The sequence below is a fragment of the Pipra filicauda genome, unplaced genomic scaffold, assembly GCF_003945595.2.
Source record: "Pipra filicauda isolate LSUMZ 115617 unplaced genomic scaffold, ASM394559v2 scaffold186_size1760508_pilon, whole genome shotgun sequence".
Taxonomy (NCBI): domain Eukaryota; kingdom Metazoa; phylum Chordata; class Aves; order Passeriformes; family Pipridae; genus Pipra; species Pipra filicauda.
Genome location: NW_024104294.1, coordinates 583,059 through 592,927, shown reverse-complemented (window position 1 = coordinate 592,927; position 9,869 = coordinate 583,059).

Here is a 9,869-nt window from a genome sequence, read left to right as displayed (position 1 = left end):
CTAGAGCTCTCGTAAGTAGCTTTTTTCCAGGCTGGGCAGAACGGAATAGGGAACTGGGTATGGATTGCCAGGAGCTTACACACATGCTCCTCTGGAGTGTAACATCATGCTTCTGCTATGAATCATTTTGAATTTAAAATAGCAAAACAGAAAAGCTGAACCCTTTATTTTATGAAAACAAGCAAACCCAGTATCTGGGCCCTGTATGCAGGCTGCTTTTTGATTCACCTTCTAAAATCATTCTGATTTTGGTTTATGTTGGAGGTTCCCAAAAAGGTGTTGTAGGTAAAAGAGCTGTGTGAGAACTCCAGATCAAGGACCTTTAAGACTTGGTTCAAGTCTATATGATTTATTTTCTTACAATTGCTGAGCCCTGCTATGATGGTGTCTGCTCAGAACAGAAATGCTGGGAATATTGACTATATGAAGGGTGTAAGTGGATCTTATTTTAACTATTGTTTCACTTGCACTTAATTGGGACCAGAAAATAGGTTAGGCAGACTTGTCTCTGTTGGTTCATATGTCATTATTCACATCATAAATGGTAGGGATTAGGGAAAAAATACTAGGGTTGAAAATATCTCATGTAGCAACTTCTTAGTGGTCAGAATCAAAGAACTGGGAGGCAATGGAAAGATGAAAATAATACAACTTTGCCAGTGTGTGGCAATGTCATGTCCTTCTGGGAACAAACTAAGAGACAGTAATTTAGTAATAGATGCAGTTTTCATCTGCCTCCACCCTTGTAATTTTCTCAGCTGACAGTGTTCTACAAGTTTATAAGCTGGCTCAGTCGTCTGCTTCTTGACATTTCTTTGGTTTGACTTCTCCTTCCCTGTCATTTTCTATGTCAAGTGTTCTTTAACTGTGTTTAAAATTGGCAGCAACAGTGAGCAGGCTTTTGGCATGGCCACAGTTGCTTTCAAAGATAGTAGTCTCCTCACCTCAAGGGACCAGAGAGCAGGGGAGAGTTGTGAAACTTTCCTCCCCACGAACTCGTTTGCTTTCATACTCAGGGTCAGGAGTTCTGGCTTGTCCCTGTGCAGAGCAGGCTGCTGCACAGGGGCTGTGGTCCCTGCCTGCTGACATTTGAAGGTCCAGGAGTGGTCCCCTGATCAGCTACAAGTGGGAAAACATAGAGGCTGCTGCTGATTGCTCAAAAGGTGTGTTATGTCAGAGCAAGCATCGTGTGGGAATTGCAGGCACATGTTGACTGCAGGGGATATGACAGGAGGAGTGAGCACTGGGATGCAATCCAGCTCCTTTACAGTTGCTAGAGCCAACTTGCCTTCAACATCTGTACTCAGGATTGCCTGCAGGAATAGAAATTATGTTCCACTTTATTCCAGTGAGCCATCACAGGAAGGTTTGGCTCTCTAATTCATTGTATTTTCTCTTTCTCAAATTTGTATGAACGTGAAAAGAAAGGGAAATAGTGGCAGCTGTACCCATCGGGAACCAGGTGAGCCAGACACCTTGTAAAATGTATCAGACTAAAGAAATGTGTATGTTTTCTGCATTTCATTTGCTGTTTCTTATGGACAGACTGTATATGGGTGTGAAGGAATTTTGTTTTTACCTTTTGTATCCTGAAACACCCTTTCTAACAATAAAATGTATAACTTACAGGTAGCCCTATAAAAATCATTCAAGGTGGTATTTAATATGGTTAATGATCATAAAATTGGATGGCAAGCATTTACTCGCTGCCGTGTCTGGTGCTTGAAGGTAGTTCAAGAGGATGGAATCTTTGGATATTAGATATGTTAAAAGATACTGAAGCTCTTGATTAATTCTTCATCAAACCACAGCGTTCTCTTCCTTTACTCAAATATCCTCTCTGTGGTGGGGAAGATAATTTGAAGACAGCATAAATTTCTGGATGAAGTCACCAATAAAGTTAATCTTATTGATTAAAATTATGCCTTTTAGTTGTCAATGCTGTTGAATTCTCATAATTGATACAATTAAACCTAAGAGGTCCTTAAAAAGGTCCTTAAAATTGTTCTTAATGTACAAGTTTGAACTGTCACAAGGCACAGATGAGCTGCTTAATGTTTAGCTAAAAATTACTTAGTTAATCTCTTGCATATTTTCTTCATATTTTGGCCTATGAAGGACTGTTCGTTATTTGAGAATGTCTTGGCTCCATCTGCAAGACCTCATTTATTCTTTTGAAATTTGTAGCCTTCCCAAGCTTGGCATCTGTGATATCACAGACAATGAATTACTGTGGCTGGAAGTCTCTGGAATTAAAAAACCCTCCTCCGTAAGAACATAATTTTTTTTTTTATGGATTTGGGGTTTGTTCTGAGGAAACACAGTTGACAAAAAAATAAAGTTTTCAAAGCTAACAGATTTTTCATCTTCTTTTCCCCCCTCCAAATGAACAAGGGAGTACTGATGCCGAGGACTTGCTCTTTAAATAAATGGAATCTTTCTCTCCTCTCTTGGCAACAACAGGGGTATTCTTGTGCTGTATGACAAGGCTTGCTGGTGCTATATTTGTCTTGTAGCTGTACACACATTTGCAAGAGGTTGTTCAATAAGAGAAAGGCAAAGAGCCAATACAGTTTAAAGAAAGTTTATTCTACCACAGTCTTAACTTTTTGGGTTGGCTTAAAGACAAGGCTACATACTTCTGGAGGATCAGGGAATATCATTACTGTTGTGAAAGTAAAGCTTTCCTGAGTTGTCTCTGGAAGGATTAGGGCTGTGGAGAAGGGGGGGCTGGGGGTGTGACACCACAGACGTTTTGAAAATGGAGTTCAACAGATGTTTGGGTGCATCAGCAGAAGAGGAAAAAGGAAGACAAGAGGGTGGGGAGGATGATATTAATAATGCTGGCACTAGTGCTGTCCATGAAGAGCTGGATTTGGGACAAATGTACCTTACCTGTTTCCCTGAAAGATATATAAAAGTGAAATTCCCTCTCACAGTGTACCTGACATGCTGGCTGTTGCTGAAACTTTGCAAGGTAAGAAATTTTAGTACAAATCTCTGGCATTTTTAACTTCCTATGTGTTTAAAATACGAAGTTTCTGCTGAAGCATTTGAGAATTTATTGTGTACCATACAGTTGCCTTCATGCTTTATTAGGAAAAGGAGCATTGTAAATATTGACTCTGTAGCCAGAAACAGGTGATTCAACAAGGGAAAACTTGAAGGGGCTACTAATGAAGTACTATACAAAGCAATACACTAGTAATAGCTAGCCAGTTTGTCTCTGTGTACTGTTACATAGTTACAAGGGATTTGAGATTATTTTATGTTAATTTAAAGGTGAAATTTCTTGTAATGCTCTTCACTGGTTTACATTCACCTCTTGTGCTGGATGAGTACCAGAATGTACTTTAATCCTGAAAATGTGAACATTGTAAAAGCAAAGAATTGGGGGGGGGGGGGGAGGGGGGGGGGGGGGGGGGGGGGGGGGGGTTTGGAACATTTTTGTCAAATATAATGGGGAATCAGTTTTTGAGGTTGTGGTGGGACATATTTTAAAATTGATCTGGGCACATCTAATAAAATTACTTTTGCCTAATGTGTTACTGGATGGGAAGCAACAAGGCATTGGCCCAGGTATAAACACCATAGTTCATTTCATTTCACCTCGCAAAAAGCTGTTTTAATGTTCAGATTGAAGTAAGGAAACCTCCAAAAGCGATAAGATTTAAGATTTTAGATTTAAGCAGAAAATCACTGAGATATTTGAACTTCAAATGCTGGTTCGTTTTTGCATAACAATGGTATATTAGTAAGTTTAGAATGTGTAATAGGTCTTGATTGGTCTCTCTATTACTGCATTCAAGCCTTACTGTTGTAGGCACTTAGTTGATGGGCAGATCACCAGATAGATCAAAACAAATGGCAAGGCAGCATTTGCTGGCTGCTTTTTCTTCTAAAGTGTGTGACAGAGGAAATCCATGATGATGATGGGGTGGAGACCACAGGAGTGGGGCCAGGTGGTGCCTCAGCAGCAAGGAGCCTTCCCCTCTGTGTGTGTGGCAGCTTTGGGGCAGTTACATCTGCTTTTTTGCCAGCATAGCTATGCAAAACTATAACATAAAACCCAATACGTTTTATCTGTTTTATCTGTTAGATTGCTAGACAGCTTTTCCGTGTATATTCATAGTGTCTTGGCTCTCGTCTGTGTTTGTCCTGTGGTGCCAGTTGCTTGCATTAAGTGGCAGATAGAGACCCTTCCATGTGACTTTTTCGTGTAGTCTCTCTCCTTGCTTACTGCAGGGATTTTTCGTGAGGTTGACTGAGAGGAGTAGGAATCCACACAGCCCCGAGGGTGGAGTAAATAGCCCTAGGGCAGATGTCTGAGCAGCCATTCAGAGCCATCCTGTGAGGCAGAGACTTCCTGATGGTTTTGGGAGTGCTAATCCAGGGTGGGGAAGGTTGCACCTTGTCTGGATTCTAATTGATTTTATTGATTTTCTTGTGGTTTGACCTGTTTGCAGCCACTGAATTTGTAGGTTTTAAGAGCCATACCTGTATTACAGAATGAGCCAGAGCCAGTGGCTGTACATCAAGTAGCTGGTCTCTGTGTGTGCAACAACTACAATACCTGGGACCACTGCCTGTGCATAGATATTTTAGTAGATTAGTTGTGATATGTGCAGGAAACATTGAGTGGCTGGACAGAATGGTCTTGTGCAAACGTTACCCTCTAGGATAAATGGTTGTTCCATTTCTTCGTGGATGTAGTTTCTTAAATGACAGGAAGAGTTTATAAAATACATAAGCTAGAAGAGGTTTTTCTGTCTGTGATTGTCCCTGCTCACATATAGCATTATATTTGCACAGTGCATATAAGTTTTTTCAGTCGAGAAGGGAAAATTCATACTGCAGTAGAGTGAAGAGAGGTAATGTAGCTTCTGCTAAAATCACAAATTTCTTTAGACAGCTTTCTGAGAACTTTACAATGCCCCAGCTAAGCCAAGAGGATAACTAAACCTCTGATTTATTAATGCTTCTTTCTTGCTGAGCTTTCTTAAAGACTGTTCAGATTGGAGACCCCATTTTCTTATTTCCTGACACTCTTCCATGACTTAAATCTCTTCCAAGTCCTAATCCATTCAAAAAGTGCTATTTTTTTTCTCCTTTCCCCTTGTAAGAACAAAAGCAGCACAGTGTTGCTTTTTCTCAGGTTCTGCAGCTTGGCAGAACCCAGGAATCCTGCCGTGGTGGGAGGGGAGGGAAGGCCAACAGCATTGAAATGGTGCTGTGTTACAGAGGCACCCTTTGTGACAGCTTGTGTACGTCCCCTGTGCATCAAAATGGTTCCAGTTCTTGGCTACAAATAGGGCTCCAGGTGGTCATGACTTGGAAAATGTCAGGGGCTCCCTATAACTCCTTATCAATGCTACCACAAAAGGGGAAGTAGTCACGTGTCCTTTGTGTGAGTGGTGGAATGAGCCCTGTGTCTCACCCTTCTGTAGGCTAACACAGTGAAGAGAGACTGTGTTTAGCAGGTGAGAAACCAGACACTGAGCTGTGCCTACTCTCAAGCAGTTTGATGTGAAGTTTAGGTACAAAATAATCAAATCCCACCCATGAGCAACAGGAATACACACAATAAGCCTGTCAGAGTTCAAGAAGCCTCTTCTGTAAACTGCCATCTGGGAAACATGCCACTTGTGTCCCCAAGGTTGGCTTCTGTTTTTAGGGGTCACCACTCCTTGTGGGGAAGAAAGAAGAGGCTTTGAACCTTTCTGAAAGTGCCATGAGCCACCAAGGTTGTCGTTTCAGCCGGTGCTCCTTTTCAAGCCCCGCATACAACATGAGACAGTTGCGAAGAAAGGATGGTTGGACACGCATTTTTAGATGTCTCTCAACAAGTTAAGCTTTTTGCTGCTGTACAAAGATGCAGGTGGCTAAATGTTACAGCTTGTCTATAGATGGAGCTTTTCTAATCTCTCATATATTATCCAAGTTAGTGTTCTCAAGCCATCTTTTGAAATGGTGAGTTTCTCCTCTTGGGCTAACTGGTTTTGCACCAAGTAGCCCTTTCTTGCAATGAAGCCCCTTGGATGTGTGAGTTTGACTTTCAAACCTTGTGAGGGCTGCTCTGCTGCCAGATCTCCCACGTGGACAGTGCTTCCCTGACATTTTGATTGCATATTTCACACTAGTGGACTTGGATTATTTTGTAACCAAACTGCATGAGAGTGCACACAGATTGGTGCCTGGTTGCTCACCTGCCAAACACAGTCTCTCCTCATTCTATTAGTGTTAGTTGTTCCCATCGTAAATCAGCTCTTTATTTTACAGTTTGTAAACCTGTATTGTGTCTAAAGATACTTGCTCACAAAGAAGCAAACAGCTTTATGAACTTGGGAAAATTTTTAGAAACAAATAATTAAATTAGTGCAGTCTCCTGTGGACAATTCCCTTTTTTATGTATAACAATGATTTATATTGATTTAACAAGGTGATTACTTTCTAGCTTAAATAAATAGAGTTCTGAAACACTTTGAAACAAAGATACCCCCAAAGAGAGATGGACATTGTGTTCCACACTGGTTGCAGGTCACACTAACTTTTCAAAACAGTCAATAGTTAATATGTTAAGTTTGTGAGGAAGAGAATAAATGATTTAAAAAAATCCTAAAAATGCAAGCAGACTTTACTTCAGATTTAACATAAATTTACCTGAATTGATACTCTGTTACAGTAATTTACAGTAGTTCAGTAATATTCAATACCTCTGAATATCAAAACCACTTGGTTAATGCATGTAATTTCCCTGTTACTTACTGTACCTTAAGCATTTTCTGTCAGCTCACCTGGTATTTTTTTAACAGCCTAAAATCCACACAACAGGCAAAATAATGGTGAGATCTGCAATCTAATTTCTTGCCTGTGTACATACTTTTAGATACCAGGTCCTATGGAGCTCCCAACTTTTGGTGCTATTAATTTGTACATGCTACATAAACCTACCAGACTGGATCCCCAGGGAAAGATTAAATCACTGTCCTGTTATTTAGGGAATAGGAGCTTAACTCTCAGCTATTCATCTGATTTATTACTCTGTATTCATAATCTTACTGTCCTTGGCTCAGCTCATTGTCTGTAAAAGGGATAGCAAATTTGTTTGATTTTTTTTTCCTGAATTAATTTTGATTTTTAGCTGTGATTATAAGCATTGTAGGGCTGGACTATCTTTCAGTATAAATATGGCAGTGGTAAGGGCAGCCTAATCAACAGTATGGGATGAATCCCTTTCAAGGGGAAAGAGGAGACTGATTTTCCTATACTGTGAATGAATTTTCCAGCCATTAGGCTGTGATCATAAGGAAGTGTAGAGGCACTACCTGCTTTCTTACGCCATCTGTTTGAGGAAAAAAAGGATGAAGAGAGGCAATTTTTAGCCCTTTCTTAGTTGGTGACTTCTAAAAGTTTTTCAGTGAAAGTGTGGCCACTTCTGCAGATGTCACATTTTCCATACCAACAGGCTGGAAACTAAGACACAAGTGGTTTCTTCAGGAGAGATCTCTCTTTGGATTCCAAATGACAGCCCCTAAGAAAACTGTCTAGTGAAGGGAGAAAGGGTTTTCAGATGTATCTTGTCACTATTTTGTAATGGTTAGCTGGGATCGATGCCTACAGACGTGCTATTGCTCTGGTTTCAGCACCCTCCATGTACTCTACTGAGAACACTTAACTGTTTTAAGTTTCAAGCATGAGCAAGTTGGGTCTGGAAAACCCAATTTGAGGTTCCTATATCTTTTTGAGTTTGTTTTCAGCATGACTTACTGTGCTCAAGAAAGATTTCGGCAGAGGAAGGAGCTGAACCGTGGTAGACAGAGTGTGAGACGAGTTTAACCAGCGGACAGTCCTTCCTGCCCTGTCCTGGCAGGTGGTGCCTGGATCAAAAAGTGGAAATACTGCAAGGGAAACTGGCTGATTCCCTTCACAACTATTTTGCAGCTACCTTAAGTGTTTGTTGGAAATTACAAGGGATTTGGTGGTGGGTTGGTTGGTTGGTTGGTTTTGTTGTTGTTATTTGATATGCTTACACGGTCTTGCTGTGTCTAGAACTCCTCCCTAATAACTTGTGAACACTGTGGCCAATTTCAGCAAAATTTGAGGGAGGCAGAAGTTACAGAGTTTCCATCAGGGAGACAGAAGTAGGTACTCAGGGAGTGGGAACAGACACTTTGCTAATTCTCCTCCTGCGGGAAAGGCTCCTGCATAAATCCATCCCTTAATTAACATCAGAAACATTGTAAAATGTTTCCATTTCCACATTGGAGAACTGCAGAGCTGTAGGAAACAGGACTCTGTTGGTTCAGCTGCTTGTAGAAATACATGTTTTCTCAGTAAAGTGTTTTTTATTTGGCTGTTAATGGAACTCCAGTGAAGCTTACTGTTTGTCTTTAGTCCTCAGAGTAAAAGCCAAGATTTTTAAGAAGTGCAACTTGAGACAACTAAAGAGAGATGTTTTTCAGGAAGCCCTACACTGACTTTTTAAGCTGTCAGCCAGAATTTCAAATCTCCTTTCACTCATTTGGTCAAAGCTGCCAATATTTTATTTAGGGTCAGGCTCTGAGGGTGAACAGTCTGATTAGATACACTAAACTCCTAAAACATCATAAGATGTTCTATGGGGCTTATTTAGTTCAGGGGAAATATTTCTGAATCTGTTTTCCTTTAATTTGTGCTCCAATTTTCTGGATTCCTTTGGGCCAGAAATCTCGAAACAACCTGTTTTATATTGGAATAGTAATTTGAAGTGATGGGTAGGAATAAGTGCTGCAGAGAGACAAAGCAATGAAAATGGAAAACAGCGGAGGGAAAATTGGAATGTATTGAACCTGTCAGAGGACTTGGTACAGATTGGTTTTGCATCCTGGGCAGAGATTCAGTTCTTTATGGGCAGTGTAAACCAGTCAGCATGTGCTGGGGACTTTGACTTCCTCCTTTCCCTGTCCCAAAAAGCCAAGAATTGAATTTTTTCCAGTATCTTTAGTATTCATCAAGCCATGTCCTGGATACAGCTCTGAGCTACAGTCAGTGTGTTCAGAGTGCAGGCTGTGAGCTGCAGAACAATTCTGAAACATTCTTTAGAAAGCCTGGGGAATGATTGCTGGAAAAGCCAGCCACATCCCTTTTTTCCAACCTCGTTCTCTTAAAATTATCAACCTTCCTTTGTGTGGGGCAGTGTGTGTTCAGTAGCTACTTTTCAGTAGCTATGTTTCTCAGTAGCTATCTTTCTCAATTATTTAAATAATGTTCTCAATCCAAGCTGTATTGTTCTCTTTATGCTGTGAATTTGAGACCAATTCCTGCCATGAACCTGCAGACTCCTGTGGCACTGGAGCTCATGAATCAGGGCAGAGCTTTCTTGCTGAATTGTGACCTGATGATCAGCTTAAACAAAACATAACTGAAATCCTGCATGACTAGCAGAGTACACAGCATGGATTAAGGATCTGTAAATAGATGACTGAGGACAAATCACTTCTTATGCACACTGGAATGTTTGATGCTCTTCCTAGAAAGTTTCTCATTATTACAGAAATCTAATACAGTGCTGTATTTTGTTTCTCCTCCTGTTTGTTTTTTTTTTTTTTTTTTGGAAGAAAAGCAGAACTGGTGTTGGACAGAAATAAAACCTCTTACTTGATGCTTCAGATGCAGTGCTCTGAGTGAGATTATTTACAAATTTGGATTAAAATTGGCAAATAAGGAAGAATTTGTGCTGCTACAAGCCTTGAATAAGATGTTGCCAGACAGCACGATGTATAAATACCCACCAGAATGCTTGGGCAGGGCAGTTTTAAAAGTTAGCTACATCACTCTGCCACTCAGGAGTAAGCAGTGAAATAAAATTCGAATTTCCAACTAACGACAAG